Source organism: Sus scrofa, chromosome 6 (genome assembly GCF_054392235.1).
Source record: "Sus scrofa isolate SSC_HxYL_T2T_F1_AM1 chromosome 6, Sscrofa_HxYL_maternal_Yorkshire_Landrace_v2.0, whole genome shotgun sequence".
In the NCBI taxonomy this organism is placed as follows: Eukaryota; Metazoa; Chordata; class Mammalia; order Artiodactyla; family Suidae; genus Sus; species Sus scrofa.
In genome coordinates this window covers 45,522,501-45,533,020 of record NC_139388.1, presented here as the reverse complement: position 1 = coordinate 45,533,020, position 10,520 = coordinate 45,522,501, and positions in this window count along the sequence as shown.

Here is a 10,520-nt window from a genome sequence, read left to right as displayed (position 1 = left end):
CTCTGCAGTGGCTCAGGCTGCTGCTGAGGCATGGGATCCATCCCTGGCCTGGCACAGTGGGTTAAGGTCCAGCATTGTGGTATAGGTCACAGCTGCATCTTAGATTTGATCCCTAACCTGGGAATTTTCATCTGCCACAGAAGCAACCGAAAAAGAAAAAAAGAAAAGGAAAGAAAAATGGATTTAGTTTCATTTTTATAATACTCTAAACTTTCAAATACACACATGCATCAGTTTCCAAGCTCTCTTTTTTCACTGATATATTTGGCTTCCCTTATGTAATAATACACTTTAATTACTATATTTAAAATATACCTTCATTACTCTATTTAAAGATGTATCTTAGAGTTCCTGACATGGCTCAGTGGTTAACAAATCTGACTAGGAACCATGAGGTTGTGGGTTCGATCCCTGGCCTTGCTCAGTGGGTTAAGGGTCTGGCGTTGCCCTGAGCTGTGGTGTAGGCCGCAGACGCGGCTCTGATCCCATGTTACTGTGGCTGTGGTGTAGGCTGGTGGCTACAGCTCCAGTTAGCCCCCTAAACTGGGTGAGGCCCTAGAAAAGACAAAAAAAAAAAAAAAAAAAGGAAAGATGTATTTTGATAACATAAGCCCCTCATTGTTTTCCCAGATTTTTTTCTTCCGATTCTAGAACATTTTATTTTCCGTATGAACATTAGAGCGGCTTTGTAGGATTTTCTATGCTGAGTACAAATGAATTAGTTAACCACTTAATTTTTGTTTTGTTTTGTCTTTTTTTGCCATTTCTTGGGCCACTCCCACGGCATATGAAGAGGTGCCCAGGCTAGGGGTCGAATCGGAGCTGTAGCCACCAGCCTACACCAGAGCCACAGCAACGAGGGATCCGAGCCACATCTGCAACCTACACCACAGCTCAGGGCAACGCCGGATCATTAACCCACTGAGCAAGGGCAGGGATTGAACCCGCAACCTCATGATTCCTAGTCGGATTTGTTAACCACTGCGCCACGACGGGAACTCCTAGTTAACCACTTCATTGGGGAAGAATTGACATCTTCAGAGGCTTTTCCTATAGAAACATAATGCATCGATTCATTCATGAAAGCTTCCTCTATGTCTTCGGTAGAGTTTCGTCGGTCTTTCCATTTATTTTTCATCAAGCTTTAGTATGGACATTAACTTTTAAACAAGGAAGGCATCAACAGGAGCTAAAAATTAAAATTTCTGTAAATGGATACACCCGGGAAATCTCACTCCCATCGCAGCCCCTTCACCTACAAGAAATTATTTGTATTAGTTTCTTGTGTCTCCCTCTGAGCAAAAAGAAGCAACTACAGAGCTGTATTTTTGACCCCTCACCTCTCTTAGAATAATTGCAGTTTACTGAGTGCATTGTTTAGGGCTTTGCTTTTTGTTATTTAGTAGCATTAGCCCAGAAATCTCATTCCTTTCCCCACTGGTATGCTGTTTCACTTGTGTGGCTATGGCACGGTTTATTTAAACCAGTCCCTTATAAATGGATACTGTATTATTTTAAGCTTTTTATTATTACAAGCTTTCCTACCACGAGAAACCTTGTGAATGTACCATTTTGCACACGGGCAGGTATTTCTGTGAGATAAATTCCCAGCAAGGAGATCATTGCTTCACCATCTTTCTTTTTCTTTTTTCCTTTTCCTTCTTTCTTTTTCTTTTTTCCTTCTCTTTTCTTTTTCTTTCTTTCTCTCTCTCTCTTTTTTTTGGTTGTTGTTGTTTTTATGGGGCCGTACCTGCAGCATATGGAGGTTCCCAGGCTAGGGGTCAAATCCAAGCTGTGGCTGCCGGCCTCCACCACAGCCACAGCAACGTGGGATCCGAGCCACATCAGTGACCTACACCAAAGCTCACCGCAACACCAGATCCTTAACCCACCGAGTGAGGCCAGGAATCGAACCCACGTCCTCATGAATACCAGTCAGGTTTGTTAGCACTGAGCTGCAGCCGGAACTCCAGGAATGCATATGTTCCATTTTTCCCCAGTTGCCTTCCACGAGGGGGGCGTAATTTCGCCCTGAACCAACAATTCGACGGCTGTCTCTCTCCTCGGAACCGCTTCAACAACCATGTGTTTTCCAACTGGATGGGTTAAAATCGGTGTCTCAGCGCAGCCCTCCTTTGCATGTCTCTTGTTGTGAGTGAATTTGGGCATCTTTTTCATGTTTATCCACCTGTAGTCAGTCTGCATCTCTTGTCCTAATTTGTTTTTTACTGACTTCCTAAGGGATTTGTTTCTGGGAACATTGTCTCATTTAGGCCTGGGGGTTCCCCTGTGTGTGTGTGGTGGGGGGGTCTTTGAAACATCCATTTTCCAATAAGGAAGGGCAGGCTTAGACAGTTTAGACAACTTATGCAAGATGACATGGCTCACTAAACGCAGGGCTGGGATTCTAATTTTTTTTTTTTTTTTTTTTTGCTTTTTATGGCCATACCTGCATCATATGGAAGTTCCCAGGCTAGGGATGGAATCAAGATCTACAGCTGCCGGCCTACACCACAGCCATAGCAACACCAGATCTGAGCAGCGTCTGTGACCTACACCACAGCTCACAGCAACGCTAGATCCCTGACCCATCAAGCAAAGCCAGGGATCAAGCCCACATCCTCATGGATCCTAGTCGGGTTCATTAACCGTTGAGGCACAAAGGGAACTCCCTCTAATCTATTTTTATCTGACCCCAAAGCATCCTTTCCACTATGTCACCCTGACCCTCCAAAGGGCCAGCCCTTGTGTGATGAGTCTCAGTCCAGGACTTTGGGTTCAGAGTTAGGCAGCATTTGCTTGAATGTCTCCGGTGATAGGACCCAAGCCACCTGTCCCCCTTTCTCTCTCTCTCTTTTTCTTTCTTTCTCTATCTCTCCCTTCCTTCCTTCCTTCCTTTTTTTCTATCGCAGTAAAAGGTACATAACATAAAATTTACCTCTTCAACTTTTTTTTTCTTTTTAGGGCTGCATCCAAGGCAGCCAGGCAGAAGTTCCCAGGCTCGGGGTGGAATCGGAGCTACAGCTGCCAGCCTACACCACAGTCACAGTAACGCAGGATCTGAGCCGTGTCTGTGACCTACGCCATAGCTCACGGCAACACTGGATCTTAACACTGAGTGACGCCAGGGCTCAAACCCTCATTCTCATGGATACTAGTTCGGTTCGTTCCTGCTGAGCCATGATGGGAACGCTCGCTTCAATTTTGTAAATATCCAGTTCAGTGGCATTAAGTACATAGCACATTTTTGTGCAACCATCACCGCCCATCTCTAGGACTTTGTCATCGCCTCAAACTGAAACTCTGAACCTACAAAACAATCCTCCTCTTCCTCCCTCGAGCCCCAGGCAAACATCATTCTTTCTGTGAATCAAGTGTCTCATAGAAATGGAATCATACACATTTTTCCCTTTGTGATGGATATATTTCAGTTTGCACCATGTCTTCAAAGTTCATCCGCGGTGTAGCCTGTGTCACAATTTCCTTCATCTTTAAAGCTGAATAATATTCTACTGGATTTCTATATCATGTTTTATTTTTCCATTCATCTGTTGATGGGCACATGGGTTGTTTCCACCTTTGGGCTGTTGTGAAGAACCCTGCAGTGAATATTGGTGTACAAATGAAATCGCTATTCAAGTCCTTGCTTTCCATTCTTTTGGGTACATATTCAGAAATAAAATTGCTGGACCATGTGGGAATTCTATATCTAAATTTTTGAGGAATCCCTAGATTCTTCCCTCTTTGGACGTGAGTTTCCATGCACTAAGCTCATCTCCAATCCCCATCCACATAACCAGGGCAGCTCTGGCGGCCTTCTTGGAGTTTGCCCAGGTCAACCATCCAAAGGCCTTGAACCCCTGGACCTTGAAGGAACCCAATGCTTGTGATCAATTTGTGGGTCTTGCTCTGCTTGTCGGGGAAAATTCAGAGCCTTCTCTCTCAGGCAGGATGCTGTACCCTTGCTGCTCAAGCCCTCCAGCAGGTATCTATGGCTTTGCCCACCTGGCATCCACATCTCTATCTTTTGGGGAAAGCACCAGGCTTGTCCCCTGGGGAGGCTGCCTTGTGTCACTGCAGTCAGATTTGGGGGACTGCCTGCTCTTTCCTAACCAAGGACTGGTCACATTGAAATGCTCTCTCTCCATCTCTAAGAAAAACACGTGGCCCTCATCTCATGCCAGCAGAGTTCCCTGAAATAGCTGTCTATTCTCTCCTGTCACTTGGATCCCAAATGTTCCTGTCCATTTCACATTCTTCCATCATTCCTATGATTCTCCCAATAATCCCATGTTTTTGCATAAGCTACCCTATGAGCTGGCACACACGGAGCCTCCAGCTGCAGAGGGAAGAGAAAGGTGCCTGATCTCTTTTGCCCAAATGCTGCCCTGCGGGGCAAAGCTCTGCTCCCCTTTACATCTCTGGCAGCCATTCCCCCTCATCCTTGGGCTGTGTGAGTGCAACTGAGCTAGTAGTGCCCTGTGGGGCTCCTGGCACACAAGTCTTTCTGTGTCCTCCATGTCTTAATTTTAGGGAATAAGCTTCAGCCTCCATGACCTTCTAAAGGGTAGTTGCTCATCCGGGAAGGGAGGGGATGCAGACACTAGGGAGGAGCCGTCCAGACAAAACAGTGCCGCCTTGGGGCAAGGTCTTGGGTCCTCCTCAAGGAATATCCATAACACTATCTTTGAGCCCTTCCACAGAACGAAAACCCCCAACAAATGGAAGACCTCCTTGCTGAAGCATCTTCATTCTGGGAAGAAGGAGGACCCTCAGAAGCAGTTCTGGGGCCCCTGAATGCCACCTTTGAAAGACAATACAAGCTTGCCTCTACTCTGATCCTTATCTGGGACCCCGTTTTCCACTCTGCAAACTATAAAACCACCTCCTAATCTCTTCCAAGGGGGGCACAGACTTTCAGGCCTGAGCCTGCTCGGGCCCCCTTGGCCTGGCAAAGCAATAAAGCCCCCTTTCTCTCCTTCACCCAGAACTCTGTCTCCCCATTTCCATTCGGCGATGAAGGAGAGAGGCAGAGTTTTGGCAACAGGAGGAAGGGCTGACAGCAGACTTGCCACTCCGGCTCTGCAGCCCAGAGAGGGCACAGGGTTGTCCCCGAGGGGTGAGGACCACCCCTCTCCCTGTGTCTCCTCTTCCGGCCTGGCCCCTCTTGCGTGGAACAAGGCTGCGGGGCGGTGGGAAATGTTGCTGAAATGAACTTGAGGAGAAGTGGGTGAGATCCTACGCAATTTGGGTTTTCCTCTCCAAACAGACAGTCAACTGGATAATTAACGGATTCAAGAAATGGGGGATTGACAGCAATTTCAAAACCACCGAAACTGACAGGAACAAGGCTCAGATGAATGCAAAGGCAGCAAGCTTCGTTGAGCCCTTCCCAAGGAATTACAGACAAAATGTTTAAGATAAGTGTAGCAAGTTCTCTACTGCCAGGCCAAGGCCCGGCCTTCTGCATCATCAGAAAGACGGGTGATTGTGGACAGAGCTTTTATCAGTGTCAATGTGCCTCTCTTTAGAAAACAAACATATTACAACAGACTTGACTGGGGAGCGGCAGATGGTATGGGAATTACCTAAGATATCACATAGGAAATTCTGAGCCCTGAATGTCCGCCACCAAGAGATGACCAATGGGAGATGTCTTCATAGTTGTTAGCATCACCATGGAAACTCACTGGAGGATGCTCAAGCCTGGATACTGAGGAGAGGCGAGCACAAGCCAGCCAGCTCTGAGTCCTTCCCTGAGTGGTGTTTCTCGCATACCCGGGGGAGAGATGTGACCAGCAATGTTCTGATGGTGTAGCAGCCTTCCTTCCCAGGCTCCCCTGAGCAGGCCAGGAGCTCCGGACTTTGGCTTTCAGCTCTGACAGCGGGCATCCTAGAAGGCTTCCTAAGGGAATGAAGTACAACAAACGACTTAAAAATAAGGCTGACTGAGCATAGCCATGAAGATGAAAGTAGAGACCCCAAAAGACACTGTGGTTTGAGCTGTGTGCATGCAACATGATGAGGTAGGGAGCGTGGGGTTGGGGCAGTGCAGACAGGAGCCTAAATTCTGGCTCTGTTTGCTCTGCCACCTTAGAGAAATCACTCAATCCCTCTGAACCTCGATTTCCTTCTCTAAACCTCAGGATAAAATGTTTGCCCCCAAATGTTATGTAGGAGAATTTGGTGAGAGAATGTATTTTAAAGCCTCTGATAGAAGCCCCAACATATAGAAATTGCTTAAAAAATATTGGCCCATATGCTTCCCTATTCCTCAGTTCTGTGGCCCGTGTCTTATAACAACTGAGTCCAGCTCTTGGAAGACTGCTATGACCAGGGGCGATCTGGGACTTACAGAGAATGGCCTGCATCTGAGGCTACCATATGGGGTTCCAGGTCACCTGGCCCCACACTTCTTAGCTTGGCTGGATCTTCCCAAGAGCAGCTTGTGGTGAATGGCAGCCACTTCGCCAGGGACCAGGGGCAAAAGTGGCAGAGAGGGCCAGTGGCCAGCCGTACTTTCATGAAGGAGGACCCCAGAGACACCAGGCCCGGCTGAACAGCTTGGAAATGAATGGCTCGGAGGGACTTACCTTGGCTCCCCAGTCTCAGGTAGAATTGATGGTTAACTTTGCACAGCTTGACTAAGCTAGGGATGCATGTGGAGCTTCAAGGCTTCTCCAAGGAGATAAGACTCAAAAAGTCTCCAGTCGAGATAAGAATTGCCAGACCCTTATCAGCCCACAGGTCTCAGTGTAATTGTTACAATGTTCCAAAGGACTCCCCACCCCAGCATCTTGGCCTACTCCCTCCTGCTCCCTACTAGGAAAGGTAGGTGGCCCACTCCTCACCCCACCCCTAGAGGAGCAACATATGCTCCCAACCAACCAGCAAGTATATCCAAAGACCCCATTGTTCCCCAACCAATCAGCAAGTGTGTCAGAAAAACCCCATTCTTCCCCAGCCAATCAGCAAGTGTGTCAGAAGACCCCAATCTTCCCCAGCCAATCAGCAAGTGTGCCAGAAGACCCTATTCTTCCCCAGCCAATCAGCAGGTCAGCAGGTTTATAGCAAGACCACTCCTCGCACTCCCTGGCAGGAATGGGAGCCTCTTAGGAGAATATTTCAGGTTGCATTCCCCAGTGTATTTCTTTTCTTTTCTTTCTTTTTTTTTTTTTTTAATTACGCAGTGAATTTTATTACATTTATAGTTGTACAAGGATCATCCCAACCCCAGTTTTATAGCATTTCCATCCCAAACCCCCAAGGCATCCCCCTACCTCTGCTACACTGTATTTCCAGCCAAAAGCATTGTGTCTGGCACAGAGCAGGTGGGCAATAAATGTATGTCAAATAAGTTAATAAATGAACTGAAAGCAGTCACTCCTGGGATCAGCTATGTGTGGCTGGGTTCCACTCCCCCCCACTAACACACCTGGAGCAGGCCTTGATAGAGGGACGCAACCACTCAGATAGTGGTTGATTTGGGAAGCAGGCAACCATGGTAGAGATGTGGGGATGTGAGTCAAGGAAGGGCAAGAGTCAATCAAAGGTATTTCATCAGGTATGTTGCCACTGCAAATGACTGGCACCTAAATCCAGCGGGGAGCTGTTCTACCCTGATGGAGCCAGTGACGAACGAACACACAGCCCTGAGCTAGCTCATGAGAGGCAAGGGGAGCAGAGGTATTTACCCCCCAGCTCCTGGCAGTCCTGGTAGAGAACGGCTTCCTGGGTGGACAGCACACTGCCTCCCACACTTTTGTCCTGGATCCAGGGACAGACAAAATCTTTCAATAGGCTCCAGCCAGTGGATGTAGGGCCTATGTGCACAGAAAAGAAAAGGGCCAGGCTCGAGCACAGACACCTTCGGCTCTACCTCCTTACTGAGCACTTAGAAGAAGGTACCTGTGAAGCGCAGAGACATGAGTGATGAGATATGTAAAGATATGTAAAAAAAAAAAAACATGTACATGAAGAGTAGGCTTTTGGCTGTGTCTTCATGCTGTGACTCATACTAATTAACCTCTAGGCTATTTTTGTGTGTGTCTGGGAAAGAGGGCCATGAAAAAGAATACGTTGCCCCAATGGCAAGATGCCTGAAACTTCTGGGACCAAGCCTCAGCTTTGGCCAGTGCAGGACCTAAAACTCTTCCGTGAGGAGCGATGCATTTTCTGATCCTCTTTACGGAGTAGACCAATGTGCAACCTGCCATGGGCTGGAAGTCATGGGCCAGCCTTAAACCAAGAGAAGGGCCGATGGGAGTTCTCACTGTGATGCAGTGGGTTAGGAGTCCAACTGCAGCGGCTCAGGTCCCTGAGGAGGCTTGGGTGAGATTCCTGTCCTGGCGCAGAGGGTTAAAGGATCTAGCATTGCCACAGCTGCAGCATAGGATTTGATCCCTGGCCACAAGTGGCATGTCTTTCTAACCCAAAGAGCACCTCTCACAGAGAATGGGTTCTATGTGTGTTTGCTGGATGCACAAACCATGGCAAAATCGGCTGAAGGAAGGAGATTGACTGTCGAGGTGGTTGGCATCACTGGTAACTTCTGCAAATGGTAAAGAAGGGAAAGACCCACACTGACTGGAATTTGAAATGAGTAGATTGCAGTGTAGACCTTAGCAGGTGGTCAGCATGTGGACAGACTGAAGGTGCAGGGATGACTTGCCGGGCAAGTAGAGGGAAGGAGCCATGAATGGACAGGGTATTTATGAAGAGTGGACAGGAAAAGGGCCTGCCCCAGGAGTCAAGAGAACGCTGTCAAAGATTTCCTTCCCATCTCCAGCTTCTCTGAAAGCCAGCCCCCCCTTCCACCACAGGTGTCAATGTCCTGCCTGGCACGTCTCCGAAGATGTATTGACATAACAGACAACCATTCTAAAGACTTGGCCCAGGATCACACATCAAAACGGCGAGTTTGAAAGGATTAGAAACTTACTTTAGATACATATTTCATCTTGACTCGAGACTTAATTAAGATATTGCTAGAGCAATACCATAGACAAGCTAAGAACTAGCACTTTATCCAGCCATCCCCCATCCCTGTAAAAAATAAAATAAACGTGGATTGCATGAAGTGAAGGATTCATAATTATTTCACACCGGGAGTGTTAGGGTGGGGGTGGGGGAGATGGATGGAGAGGTATTAGGAATTTGTGTCATCAATTTCACAGATCTAGGCTTAATCAGAGCACCTTATAATGCTCTGAATAAAGGCTTTTTATTCTAAGATGTTTGTAGGTATCATCCAATCAATATCAGTTGAAATACTCTTTAATGATGTGATCATTTCAAAATTAGACTAATTTTAATTAGCAACAAAAGCATTTTTGGAACAGAAAACCTGTAGCTTTCTCAGCCGATCCATGCTTCTTCTAACATTTAGAGTTTTCCTAAGGGGAAAAGAGGCAGGATTTAATTTCCAATGAACATTAATCTTGATTTTTCGTAGCATCCAAGTTACTCTCGGGTAGTAAGTTAAGTTCTTAGGAAAGCTCTTGACCTTTTAAAGGTCTCTGAGGTGCAGGGGAGGCCCACTGAAATCTATTCCATGTGTTATTCCCAAGCAGTCACGAGATGGAGGAAAAAAGAGCCCATGAGGCTCTCATTCCGAGGCCATGGCCATCCTGACTGCCCTTCTCTGATGGATCCCACCCAGTCATCATCACCTTCATTCTACCTCCCCAGAAACCCCCAACTGGAGACCCAAGGGCCACCTTCCGATCTTGCCCTAATTATGCTGTGTTGAGCCGCCCAGGAATGACCATCATGGAGGTTTGGGGAGAAAAAAAATAAATTGGGTACTTTTATTTACAATGGGGAAATGATATCTAAAACCCAAATGTCTTACTTTTGCTTATTTATTTATTTATTTATCTTCAAATCATTTTGCCTAAAGCTTTTTCTTTTCATTAACTTACCACTAAATCTTTTGAATATTACTGTTACATTTATATATGTACCATTAGATTTGTTGATCTTATTCATAATCATTTTAACTAATTTATTAACGGTTTATAATGTTGTGCCGATTTCTTCTGCACAGCCAAGAGATCCAGTCACACATACATATATGTACATTCTTTTCCTCATATTGTCTTCCATCATTTTCCATTCAAGGGACTGGATACAGTTCCCGGTGCTGTACTAGGACCTTATTGTTTATCCATTCTAAATGTAATGATTTGCACCAGCCAACCCCAAATTCCCAAGCCATCCCTCCCCGATCCCCCTTGGCAACCACAAGTCTGCTGTCAATGTCTGTGAGTCTGTTTCTGATTAATGACATCATTGGTCTCATCCCCGGTGCCTGTCCTCTCCTTCTACTTTCCCGACAGAGCCTCAGTTCTGTTTGCTTATGCCTTCTACCTTTCCTCAGTCATTGACTCAGACCCAGGAAGGGATCTGATGCCCTAGGCCAATCCGTATACTCTACTCTCCGAGGGGCTGTTATTGGTCCAAACACGGCAGGTGAGTTGGGTGCGTCCAGAAAGAAGAAAATAACTGACAGCCTGTAG